General features: G+C 38.4%; 1 long non-coding RNA gene across 1 annotated transcript in view; it reads left to right on the top strand.

The window, feature by feature from the left end:
- LOC148154083 (uncharacterized) overlaps nucleotides 1–12,244 on the top strand; it is a 70,598-nt gene extending 58,354 nt beyond the window's left edge. Inside the window, exon 4 of the long non-coding RNA XR_015766237.1 lies at nucleotides 9,445–12,244. This is a non-coding gene — a long non-coding RNA (uncharacterized LOC148154083). The remainder of the gene's footprint in view (nucleotides 1–9,444) is intronic.
- Nucleotides 12,245–12,395: the final 151 nt, after the last annotated feature.

Genomic DNA, 12,395 nt, shown 5'->3' with positions numbered 1-12,395 from the left:
CAAACTCGTATCCAGAGACTTCAATCACAGTCAGTAATATTATTTGTTTTTAATTTAGAGAACAGTTTGAAAAGCTAAGAAATGTGACCAACGACTTTGATTTGCAAATACAGTGCTGTGTTAACTGCTTACGACTTTTCTAAATGATGGGAAGTCTCGGGTGGCATTCCAGAAAGATTCACTGGTGTGTTTTGAGTCACTCAACAATGGTTAGTGGACAGACTTTTTCGACGCTGGTTGTTGTAATCACAGTAAAGTATTAAAAGCAAAATTTTAAATGGAAATTTGGCACTGTAGATGTCCCTTACGTGTTAGATGCATATTACTCTGCATGGATTCTACATCGTCTGTCATGGCTTCCTGTACACATCAGATTGTTATGTCAGGGTCTATGTTGATGATTTATAAGCAGTCCAAAGTCATTTAAAGATAATTTTTATCTTCCTACACAGAACTGTTTTCTGACTGAGGCTGTCATCTGTCGGGACACACATAGACGCACCGTTGCCCCTCCCTACAGCTTCAGATACCCCCATCGGCTGTATGAATGGATGCGTTTGAATTGGCAAACCTGTTGGAAAATCCTTGAGTCCGGTTTCAGTTTTGCACAGATTATCTAGTTTTAGTCAGAATTTTTCAGCCTCATCTCAAAACAAGAGTGGAAAGATCAGACGCGATAAGTCAGGGCCGATATGGCTAGACAGTGTCTTAATTGTGTTCTTAACAGATCTGTTCATGTCAGATGCGGTTGTTTCATCACAGCCCTGTGCCTCCCGGGACAGGCTTCATCACAGCAGCTTCTTATCTGAAGGGGAAGGTGGCTGCTAATCTAGAAACAAAATCTCACAAAACCTGATTATGTGTCCCTCTGACAGGAGGATGGAGGAGGGGGAATGGAGAGGTAAGAGGGTAAGGCAGAAAGAAAGGGAGATCAACCTAAAATTGCAACTTGCCATCTGAACTGAGTTTTTTTTTTTTATCTTACAAGGAATAAATAGTTTCATTTTTACTCAATAAAGCGACCTGAATTTGACAGTGGCCTGTGTGGATTCTTAGCTTTTTTTTTCTTTTTTTTTTTTTTAAGACAGCACCTTTGTTAGACAAACTGCAGCTCTCGGGTTACCACAAATTCCCCTCTCTCAGTATGCAAAGGGTCTCGACCTTTTATGTGTTTGCTCTCTCATCTGTCACTTCACACCCTTGTTGTTTAAGTGCCACACGGTAGCCTCCACTTCACAGCCAATAACTTTGCGGCCACCAAAGATGACACTGGGCTGTTCAAACTGTTTGGCACGTTTGAAAATGGTAATTTTCTTCTTAACGCCAATGCAACATTTTCTATTTAGCTCTTTACATCAGCGACACTTTGTTGTGTTAGGATTTATGCACCGGGTGACATGAGTTGCCTCAAAGGAATTCAGTAAAGAAAACTTTGCTTTTAGAGACGCTTTTTAAGACTGTTCCCCATGCTTTTTTATTTATTTATTTTTATTTTTTATTGGTTTGTGCCAGGGGATGTTGACTGGTGTTTTTGGACTTTATATATCTCTGTTTATAGTGCCTGGGGCATAAATTACAAAGCTATGCCATTGCATCCTTGCAGAGACACTGTGACACATATTTCTCCAGAGATAAGACCAAAAGCATGCTTCAAGGTGCAAAAAAAAAAACAAAAAAACTGTTCACTTATATATGCAGGATTTCTTCTGAATAAACATATTTGAGCAAAAGGAAGTATATTGTCAGTATGTTTTTTTTTATTCAGTTTTTTAAAAATATTATTTTACCCATTTAATACATTTACAAAAACTGATTTTAAATTTAAAAAGGTTGACATACGCAAAACAAGATCAGAATATTTCTGGATAAAACAAATAGACTGAGGACTATGGTGTGAAATACTGGCAGATTGTTCCGTCAGGGCTGCTCCTAATAAAAATTTATCTAATTTATTTGAGGTCAAAATCCTAATCAAAGAGTTAGGTAGCACAAAATATTACGGCTTTACTTTTATCGGTTTACTTGCTTTTATGTTTCTCTGTTACCGGTTATTAAGAAATAATATCAGTGAACAAACAGCATCATGAAGATCAAGGAAAGCAGCAGGCAGGTCAGGGATGAAACTCTGGAGAAGTTTAAAGCGCAGTAAGGATACTAAAGGATATCTCAAATGTTGAACATCTCACAGAGTACTGTTCAATGGAAAGAGTGTGGAACTATAAATCTGCCAAGACATGGCTGTCAACCTAACCTAGAGCTCCACAGCTTAGGTCTTCTCTGTAGTCGTGCACTTTATAAATCTGGCCTTGATGGAAACAACCAAAAGCCACGTAGAGGATCAGGAAAATACCGTGTATGGAAATAGGTCGGATGAGAATGAAGTGAGTCTTTAGCTCATGTGAGCGACACATGCAAACTGCGGTTTTAAAAAAAAAATAAATAAAAAAAAAATAACAATGCACTTTGCTCTGAGGACACTGTTCCATCTAATGAAACGTGGTTGTAGCAGTATGATGCTGTGGGGATTTTTTTTTTTTTTTTTTAAATAGGGACAAGGAAGCTTGTTAAAGTTCATATGAAGATAGGTGGAGCTAAATACTGGGAAATCCTGGAAGAAAACATTTGAAAAGAAGAATAAAAAAGAGAAATAAAAAATTTAACCTTTAGATGTAAAAGACTTAAAAAGACTTGCAGCTGTAATTGCAGGAAAAAGGCGGGTGCTGCAATGTCATAAAGAAATCAAAAGCCTTTGAGCTAAAAAAAAAAATTAAGAACAAAAATTTTAGTATGTTCATGCTTCCAAAGGGGTCCGATTTTGAGGACAAAAGCAGAGAAATCAGAAAAAAACACTTGTTGAAAAGACATTACAATGGGATCAATCCATCACACTTATAAAAGCAAACAATTAATAATATGAGGATGTGGTTAAGTACAGATAATCAAAGTAGTTGCATGTTTGGTTGCACACACACCTGTGCAGTCAAACAGAGAACAATACATTTCTTCCAATTCCCTTTCCTTTCTCTCGACGTTTGTAGACCACTATCTCCCTTCTTCCCCTATTGAAATATCTTCATTTACTCTGACTCTCCTCCTGTCACACCTTTATTGGTGGTCTGACTCTGGTAGGTATCCATCAGGGCCCCTCACTTAGCCCAGCGATGCCTCAGTGGCCGTGAACAATGGTGGGCTAAAGACAGTCAAGTTTGCTTGTGTTTGGATGTGTGTGTGGGCATGGGTGGGTAGGTGGGTTGAGTGTGCACCCATGTCTGTTTTTAATCATGCATATTACATCTGCATCAACAGGGTGCATGTACAGTGCTAGGAAATGCAGGCTCGCTTTTACATAGGGGTTCCCTGTGGAAACGCTTACATATGCTTTCAAATGTTTTATGCCCTAATGAGTTCACCTTGGAGGGCGTCGGGGGACGATTAGGGCCTCGAAAGGCTGCGGATGGATGCCGGTGAATGCAGGCTTCTCTGTCTAAACTGGATAGGGCTGAACGCAGAAAGTTCCTTGTTCTGAGTTTACTCTGGATACGCTCTCTGTTTTCTTTCAGTGAAGCTTCTTCTCTCAATGATACACTTACAAGGGGAGATTTGCAGCTTAACAATGCATAACTCAGTGGCAGAGGAGCACAACCCTCTGTCAAGGATTTAAAGCTTCGGGTTACTAAATACACCTTTCCTCATGAAAACGTGACACTCACCTGGAGCTTGCGTCAATGAGGATGTTAACGTAGGTGTAGTATGTGAGAAAGGACTTTCACTCACGGCTTCAGAATGAGAAATATGCACCTTAAAACCCATTTTATGCATTCTTTTCAGTCACTCTGTAATTTCAGTAACAAAGTCATTTTTCCAGTGCTTTCTTGTCCCTAAGCTAATAGGATATGGGATTTAGAATAATTCCCAATTAGACCCCCAGGGCTTTGTTTACTCAGTCTTAAGTGCAAGGATCTGCTGTCGCCACAATGGGATGGTTTGTAATTGTTTATCGTTTATCGAACAGATTTTATTTTCAGTTCTGAAAGTCCTGTAGCACAATTGAGAACACATTAGGAAGATTCAAAGGACACAAAAGTTGAGATCTGCTCACTAGAAAAGTTAATAAATTAATGACAATAAAATTATAGTGTATTGCATATCTTAGTTTGAAATGTGAAATATTTCACCGACCTGCGTCTCTCATACAAAACAAGTTTAAAGCGTTTTTTTGAGAGCTTAAAAAGTGACCCCGTACCATAACAAGTCACAGTCAGTTGAGTAAGATATAGAATTTAAGATTATATATATATATATATATATATATATATATATATATATATATATATATATATATATATATATATATATATATATATATATGTATGTATGTATATATATATCCGGTTTAAACAATTGTTTTAATCTTCTGTGCGACATATACAACTAAACCTAAAAACAAATTTTTTAAAAGTAAAACTTGAATACACTGATTGCATATGTGTTCATAGCCATAATTCTAGTGCCTTTTGTTTTAATTTCATCATCTATCCTTCTTTGGCTGGAGTCGGCATGCTAAAATATTCCCTTGTCATGGGAATATTTATTCCACTCTTCCTTGCAAAGGCTCACCTGTCAAGCTGCGGAAAGATCTTTTGTCCCACCTCAGGTGTGCTTGGATTCAAGGCGATAGAGAAAAACCAAACTCCATTTTTATTTTCAGCTTTCAATCGGACAGTTGAAAATGTCTGCTCGCATCATATTGTGGTTCAGTACAACAACAAAGTTATTGGAGACATATTTAGACACATTGAATATGAGTTTCCCAAAGGAAACAGTGTTGGCTGATTGGGGCAGCGAATCTACACCACCGGAGTACCAGGTCACACGGAAACAGTCTTTCAGATCATAGTAACCATTAAAGACATGTTGGAAACTGCTGACAACAAAATGGAAAAAAGTAATAAAAAAAAAAAAAAAAACAGGAGGTGAAGCAAAGAGAAAGCCGAGTTCGCTATCAGATAAATGGGGAGCATAAGAAGAGACATCAGTGTTGTGCATCTTTGGCAGGGTGTTATGGGAAAATACTTCAGCCCTTCAGTAACAGACAATAACAGCTTGGAAATTGTTAAACATTGTCACAGATAGAGAGCAGTATCTGAAAGTCAGATCAGACGTGAGCTGCTGCTAAGATTAAAAGCAGCGCGGAGCGATCGGCGAGTTAAGGGCCAATAAGAGGTTAGACTGTGTGAACGCCGTGCCCAAAATGTTGAATACCTACTTAAATCTCATTTAAATCCATCTGCTAACTCATGAGGCTTTTGAGGATTTAACTGGAATATATAAAGAAACACTGATACAAAAAAGAACACATTTTCCAAAGAGGCAGCAGAACCAGACTTGCTCTCAACCCACACACCCACCTAGCCGGTTCTGCTATCTCTGCCTCCCTCATGCCTGCACTTTTGCGGTTCACACAAACTGCACTTGTCACAAAGGAAACAACTGAGACATCATAAATGTTTAAGTGATAAACAGGAAGATCACAGTAGATGAATTTTTTTTTTATCAGTTATTTATTTTTTTTTCTCTGTGTACATGTGCGCTTGTGTTTTGCAGTATTTCATGACCTCACTTGGCATTCGGTCAAGCAGAGGTGCAGGAAGGCACGTTTCAAACTGGGATTCAAACTGTCACAGTGAGCGAGAGACAAGATCCGGGAGAATTTCCACTTTGCTGTCAATGAACTGACTTGCCACCAAAACTTGATGTAATGGTTTTCCAGTTTTTGGTTGTTTCAGATAGAACTTTTCTAGGTGTAAGAACAACCGAGATAAATTGAGAGCAACGGAAGAAGCCAGTGGAGAGCAATGCAGTAAGAAAGGCGTAAAAAACTAATGAAGATGTGGAAGTGGCAGAGGAAGAAGAGCTAATCAGAGGTAAGTTGAGGCAGCTGGGAAGAGAGCAGGCAGAGGAAAATCAGGAGATCTGGAACAGGTGGGAAGCTTATTACACTAGTAAGCTGGGAAAAGAGAAAGAAACAAAGCTAAGAACGGTAGCAACAGGTATTGTCCCTTTGGTTCTAACATAAAGAGTAAACAAATGAACACTAATCCAGAAACAAATGTACAAATGAAAAAGCAGAAAAGAACTGGCACAGAGGAATAAACTTAAACCAGATCTAAGTTAAGAAAATCAGGAACATGAATAAAACTAAACGACCCCACCAGATCATGACAAAAAGAGTCTTCAAGGTCTTAAAGACCTAGCAAGTTATTATGGATGCCCAAATTAAATATTTTCCATGTTAACAAGCTGGAGAAAATATGGAAGAGTGGTAAACTTTCCCCAAAGTGCTTTTCAACTCATTCAAGAGAACACACACACACGCACGCACGCACCCACGCACGCACGCACGCACGCACGCACGCACGCACGCACGCACACACACACGTTTGTTTTGCTATCTTTGTGGGGACTTTCCATTGACTTCCATTCATTTCTACTAATTTCTACAGCCTAAACCTTACCTTTACCCTTTTCCTAACCCTAACCATCACATACCTAACCCTAACCCTAACCAAAACTCAATTCATACCTTAGCCCTAACTCTGACCCCTGACCCAAAAACAGGGTTTCCCCTCGTGGGGACCAGGCTCAGGTCCCCACGAGGAGCGATTGGTCCCCACAACGTAGCATATGTCAGGAAAATCGTCCCCACAAGGTATTACAAACAAACGCACACACACAAACTAGAACATCTAAAACACAACAGCAACGGAAACTTCACTAACATGCTAACTGAAATGTTAGCATGCTATGTATTAATTACCTTCAGATTGTCAGGAGATGGCCTCGCAACTCTTCCCAGATTGATGCACAGCAACAATTGACAATCTAAGGTGATTGCTGATGTCTGTGTAAGTACACTCTTGTATTTTGCAGACCAGAAACCTGATGAAACACTCGCTTTCATTTGGTCACCCTGATGACGATGATCAATAAATCAAGTCCGTCTGACAGTACTAAAAGTCAAGCAAAAATGAAGGATGTAAACGTGAGGCAAAAATAAAACAAAAGTCAAATTTCCAGTAATTCTGTTTGATTAATCTTTAGAGTATTTGAAGCAGAACTTACAGCAACATGCTTATACACGGTCTTGCACCTGGTTATGGTTCAAAACCGCTGAGGGAACTGCAGCCAGTGAAGTACAGAGACAGGAGACCAGATAACAATACGCACTGCAGTCTATTCAACACTATAGACTGCAAAATGCTGGCTGCACAGAGATTAATGTGTGATAACAGGAAAAAAAAAAAATCACAATATAGTGCTGACCACAGGTGTGAACAAAGCAGCATATTCAAAAATATTTTCAAGCGGGGGGAACTGCGCGGAGCTTTAGAAAACGTTTTGAAGATCCAATTTGCTCCCATCCACAAAACGGAAGATAAATGGGATCTTTTATCAGTTCAGATGTGTAATTGTACGACTGAGGTCCCAACATCAATGTGAGATCCAGAGTCCCAGGAGCTGCGACCGCAACTTCACAGGCTTTAAAAGAAATTATCTGATGAAAAACACACTGAATTGCAAAAAAAAAGACAGCTTATCGTTCCCATCGTTCACATTTTGGTTAAGATCTTCCTCTTGAAGCTTCGGATCGTGTGAGAAAGTCTCCCAGCTTTATGTGGAGGCATAATGCTGTTTATGCTCCACACAGGAAGCTCTGGAAAATAAACCTCTTTTAGTAACGTGAAAAGCACTGAAGTCAGCCATTTATTTAGTCAGAGAGTTCTAATAGACATCTTTTTATGAAAATATGAAAATGCTCTCTGTTTTGATTAAGACAAGATAAGATTCTTCTACATTAGCTTTATGGAAAATGTATTTATTTATTTTCCTCCCTCACCATCATGAGAAGATAAGACACAGAATCTTAAAATTGTGCTTGGATGATGGGTGTGACTTCGAACAGCAGCAACACAATATATTTTCTGATTATTTCAGCTAATTATTGTTTTACCACTTGTTGTCAAGGAAGTCACCAAGGAACCCAGAGGAATATACTCCATAAACTCCATATAGAAAAATTAAATTTAATATAGTCAATCAATCTAGTAGATTATTCTATGACCTGAGAATCAGAAACACACTGCAGCATAACAAAAGTGACATGCATGTTTGATAAGCTTTGACTTGATATTTCATGAAAATCATTCCATTTCATTCTCATAAGGCACAAAGCATTTGCTTCCATACACATTTATTTTGGATTTCTTTTTATTTTTTGCATGATTCAGATCATCAAACACAGTTATTCTTTGGGTTATTGTCCCGACGCATAGCCTAATTGTGCTCAAGGTCATAAAATGATAGCCAGACGTTCTCCTTTAGGATCTAAGAGTTCATGGTTTACATCAAATAAATGTAGCTGCTGCTGGGTCTGACACAGCAAGGAAACCCCCAGACCTTCACGCTTCCACCACCATGTTTGACTGTGTTTGGACGAGTGGAAAGGACGAACCCCTTCCACTTTTTCCCCCATCATTCCTGACAGTATTTCCCCAGAACACACAGGAGATCTCACAATTTCTCAAATATGAGATGGGCTTTTGTGTTCTAGTTGGTCAACTCTGGCTTTCAACTTTGAACTCTACGCTTGATTGCAGTTTTTTTTTTTTTCGTCCATTCTCTCCCGTTACTGAATTTTGAATATTGGGCTTAATTGTGAGTTGGGCCTACAGTGCTTTTGACTTTGTCCTGGGGTCTTTTGTGGCTTATTGTAGTAACATTGGCAGCCCAGTTTCACTGCTCACATGCACACATGGTTTGTTTTTGATTCAATGAGTGAACAAGAAGCACGTTTCCTAATCTGGGACATTCAAAGGAAGAAGACAAAGAACATCTCAAAGGGCGACTGATGTCACCCTACACCATCAGAGCCACACACTGAAACAAAAACACTCCATTTATCTGCTTCCCATCCTGCCCACCCCCATCCTTTAGTAACACACTCTTTGAGCAGTGGTGGTCCATTTTACCCAGGAAAATTAATTTTTACGTGTTTTATATAGTAGTAAGGTGATTTCTAATGTCTTTTGAGAAATTGCGTTTTTTTTTTTTGTTTTTTGTTTTTTTTTGCTGGGTCAAGTGGAAGTAATTTTAGTTTTGAAATCTTTTTTTTTTTTTTAATTCAGTGATGTGACAAAAACAGCTGAGGTTGTTTATCTTAATTTACGTTACTGGATTTACTTCCGAATCTAAAGTAACAAATACGTCTCCCTTTTTCCCGTGAGGATCCACTTTGATCTTCTCTGACGTGGAGGTGATTCACAAAGTCCACCCCTCGATGGGAGAATTTGTTCTTGCACCAGCTGAAACGTCTCATTTCAAACAAAACATTGTAAAATCAGGTTCTGGACCTTGTTCTCATACGATCGATTTTGTTTCCTACAGCGAGCAAGGGGCTTCAGCCCCCTGCCCCAACAGTGGAGACACTTTGTAAGGGGAAACGACGCCTCTCTCAATAACAGCATGGGACTTCCTCAACCAGCAACGAGATGAAAGGCTTAAACCATGAAAACAGTGATTCTGCAGGCCTCTGAAACCCGACTGCCCCTCCGGCGAAGAATGGCGATGGGCCGCCCTGCCACAAGAAAAAACACAAAAGGAGCTGTTTGTCAGAAGATGCCAACTGAGAAAATCACAGGGGAATTTTCAGATAATTGTACACCACTTGTGTAGAAAACGGTTAAATTTGTCATTTTAACTTCCAAATTCACAGTGACACCTTTCATCTGAGCGACAAGCACAGACTTTCACCCAACAGAAACGCCTGCTGTGCCTAAATCAGCCCTGGATCTTAAGATTCCCTGACAACATTTATGACAGGCACTGCGCCTTGTGAAGGGATTCACACTTATTCACACCTACTCACATTTTGTCACACCGCGATCACAGACTTCAATGTATGTTTCTGACATTTGATATGAAATAACGAACAAACTTGTGAAAAATTAAGGTAAAAACGGCGAGGTAAGTTCATCAAGAAGGCCAGGTTGTCATAGGTCAGGACAGGGGAGAAAGTAAAGTAAAGTAAAGTAAAGTAACATGAAAAGAGAAAACACAACAACTGTAATAAACAACTATTTGATGCTCTGTGTAGGTATTTTATGAAGAATCACACAAACCTAAGTAATTTTCCACCCTATCTTATCTATGGATACAGACTGGATAGTGGAAAAAGACTAACTGAAGTAAAACATCAATTTTGCTGTCCGAAAACATACCAGCAAACGTCTGACCAATCACCACACAGAGGATAGTGCAGTAAAAGTCACATAGGCACTAACTAACGAAAAGATACAAATAGTTAAATACTGTAATCCAGAGAATTGCAATGATTTGTGTTTGGACAGGGAACCAAGTTTTCAACATCAATGGACACAGTTGCAAGTATGTTATTTGAGACTTATCCGTATATATACATTTATATATGGATTTTTTTTTTTTTTTTTTTTCAGAAATACAACAAATATTGACTTAAGGGTAAATGATTCTCCAACATGCTATGCTCTTGCAATAAAAATTCCCTAAAACTCAGCTGTGAAAAGCATCCGATTATCAGATTCTGCAACGCACATCAGTGTTTTTTTTTTTTTTTTTAAATGGTTTGCGGTGATGTGTAGAAGCCAGAATGCAGCACATTCCACGGTTTAAATAGAGTCAACAGAGTCATGCGATAACAACAATACTGCCATGCTTGTCTCATTTAGAGATCCCAGTTCTTTTTAAGAAATGTATCCATTTATTTGGAAACCTTTGTAAGTAAAATCTCTTGCAAAAATAATGATAATTAAAAGAAAAAAAACGTTATTTAATTTTTACTCATATCAGCTCATTAAAAATATGTCAGGGTTTGGTTTGTAGAGCTATCCGGCGGCTTTATCAGTAGCGTCACAGGTAGTGAAATGGAGATCGCTAAACAGCAGCTGTTGCATGTCGAGTGATTGTACTGTGAAAACATTTGAGTCTCTGAGGTCCAATCTAAGGAACTTAGAAAAAGCTCACTATAAAGTGTCAGTCAGAAGATAGGTAGAAAAAAAAAAAGGATTTCAAACTCACTGGACATAACATGGAGCTTATAGTTAAATCCATGATTAACGGAAAAATGTTCGTCACTTTGCTAAAACCGTCAAGATCCGTCCATGTTCAGAAACTGGTGAGTCAACCAGTTCTCAAGTTCTCAAGTTATAATAATAATAATAATAATAATAATAATAATAATAATAATAAAAGAAAAGCTAATGTGAATTTTCACCTGGAATTACCCAAAGACAAACAGGTAACACTTTAGAGACAAGTTTACTGATCTGACGAGAGAAAATTATTATGTTTTTTATACATGCACCAACACCATACACCACCTGAAAACCTTGTAAAGATGAAGGGAAACTGAAAACAAGTTTATTCTGGTAGTATTTTGTGGAAGACGTCTTATTTATCACTGTACTTTATGCGCTTGTTAAAATTCAAGGCTGAGCCTATTTTGATTCCATCGCGTTCTGCTTCGTCTGTCGTCTTTAGGCCCCAAATCAGTCCAGCTGAGCCCATGATTTAAATAACTGACTTCAATATTTTCTGTCTTAAGCTGGGGGACATTTTGACACATCCTGCTATGGATTCTTCTACTCACAGATTCGGGGGGGTGTATATCTGAGTAGTTTACTCAAAAATATGAAGTTGTATATCATCAGCGTACAAAATAAATGCAGAAAACCACAGTGCTACCAAATCAGACAATCTTGTTCGGTTTGTCAGAGAAATGCAGCTTGAGCGGAGATTTATTCTCTGGCAAGCAAACATCCAGCATAAATCAAAATAATGTTTCGAAAACAGCAAGATGAATGTTTTGATGTTGAGTTGTTCACACTGATCCCCAAGCAACCTAAGATTTTGAGCTGTTTCTTAAAGGAAAATGGAGAATATTTATCCCTTTACATTTTTTTTTTAACTAATTCATTTTATTTTGAAAAAAAAAATCGTTTTTTTTACATTAAGTTGTTACAATTAAAAACAAATGATATTAGGCATGATTTCACTTTCAAAACAGCTAAAGGGAGAAACATCCAAGAGAGGTTACGATGCTTTTTATTAAAGGGCCACCTTTAAGCAATGTGCATTTATCAGTTCAGAACGTAAATATGTGCGCACGCGGGATGTTGTGTACCCTGATGAATAAATTATACCAAACACAGTTGAACTGTAATTGTCATCCATCTCAATACTTGCGGTGTCATAACGTGGCAGGAAGTGTGCAAATGATTTATAGATTCCTATAGGGAGAGCTGCTTGAGAGACCCAATCTCATGAATAATTTACAGCTGCAGGAAAAAGAATGAAGACAC

The sequence above is a fragment of the Poecilia mexicana genome, unplaced genomic scaffold, assembly GCF_051168715.1.
Source record: "Poecilia mexicana isolate PSO_F unplaced genomic scaffold, ASM5116871v1 scaffold_18, whole genome shotgun sequence".
NCBI classification, from domain to species: domain Eukaryota; kingdom Metazoa; phylum Chordata; class Actinopteri; order Cyprinodontiformes; family Poeciliidae; genus Poecilia; species Poecilia mexicana.
Note: the sequence above shows the minus strand (reverse complement) of the source record. Positions and strands in the feature narration are given on the sequence as shown.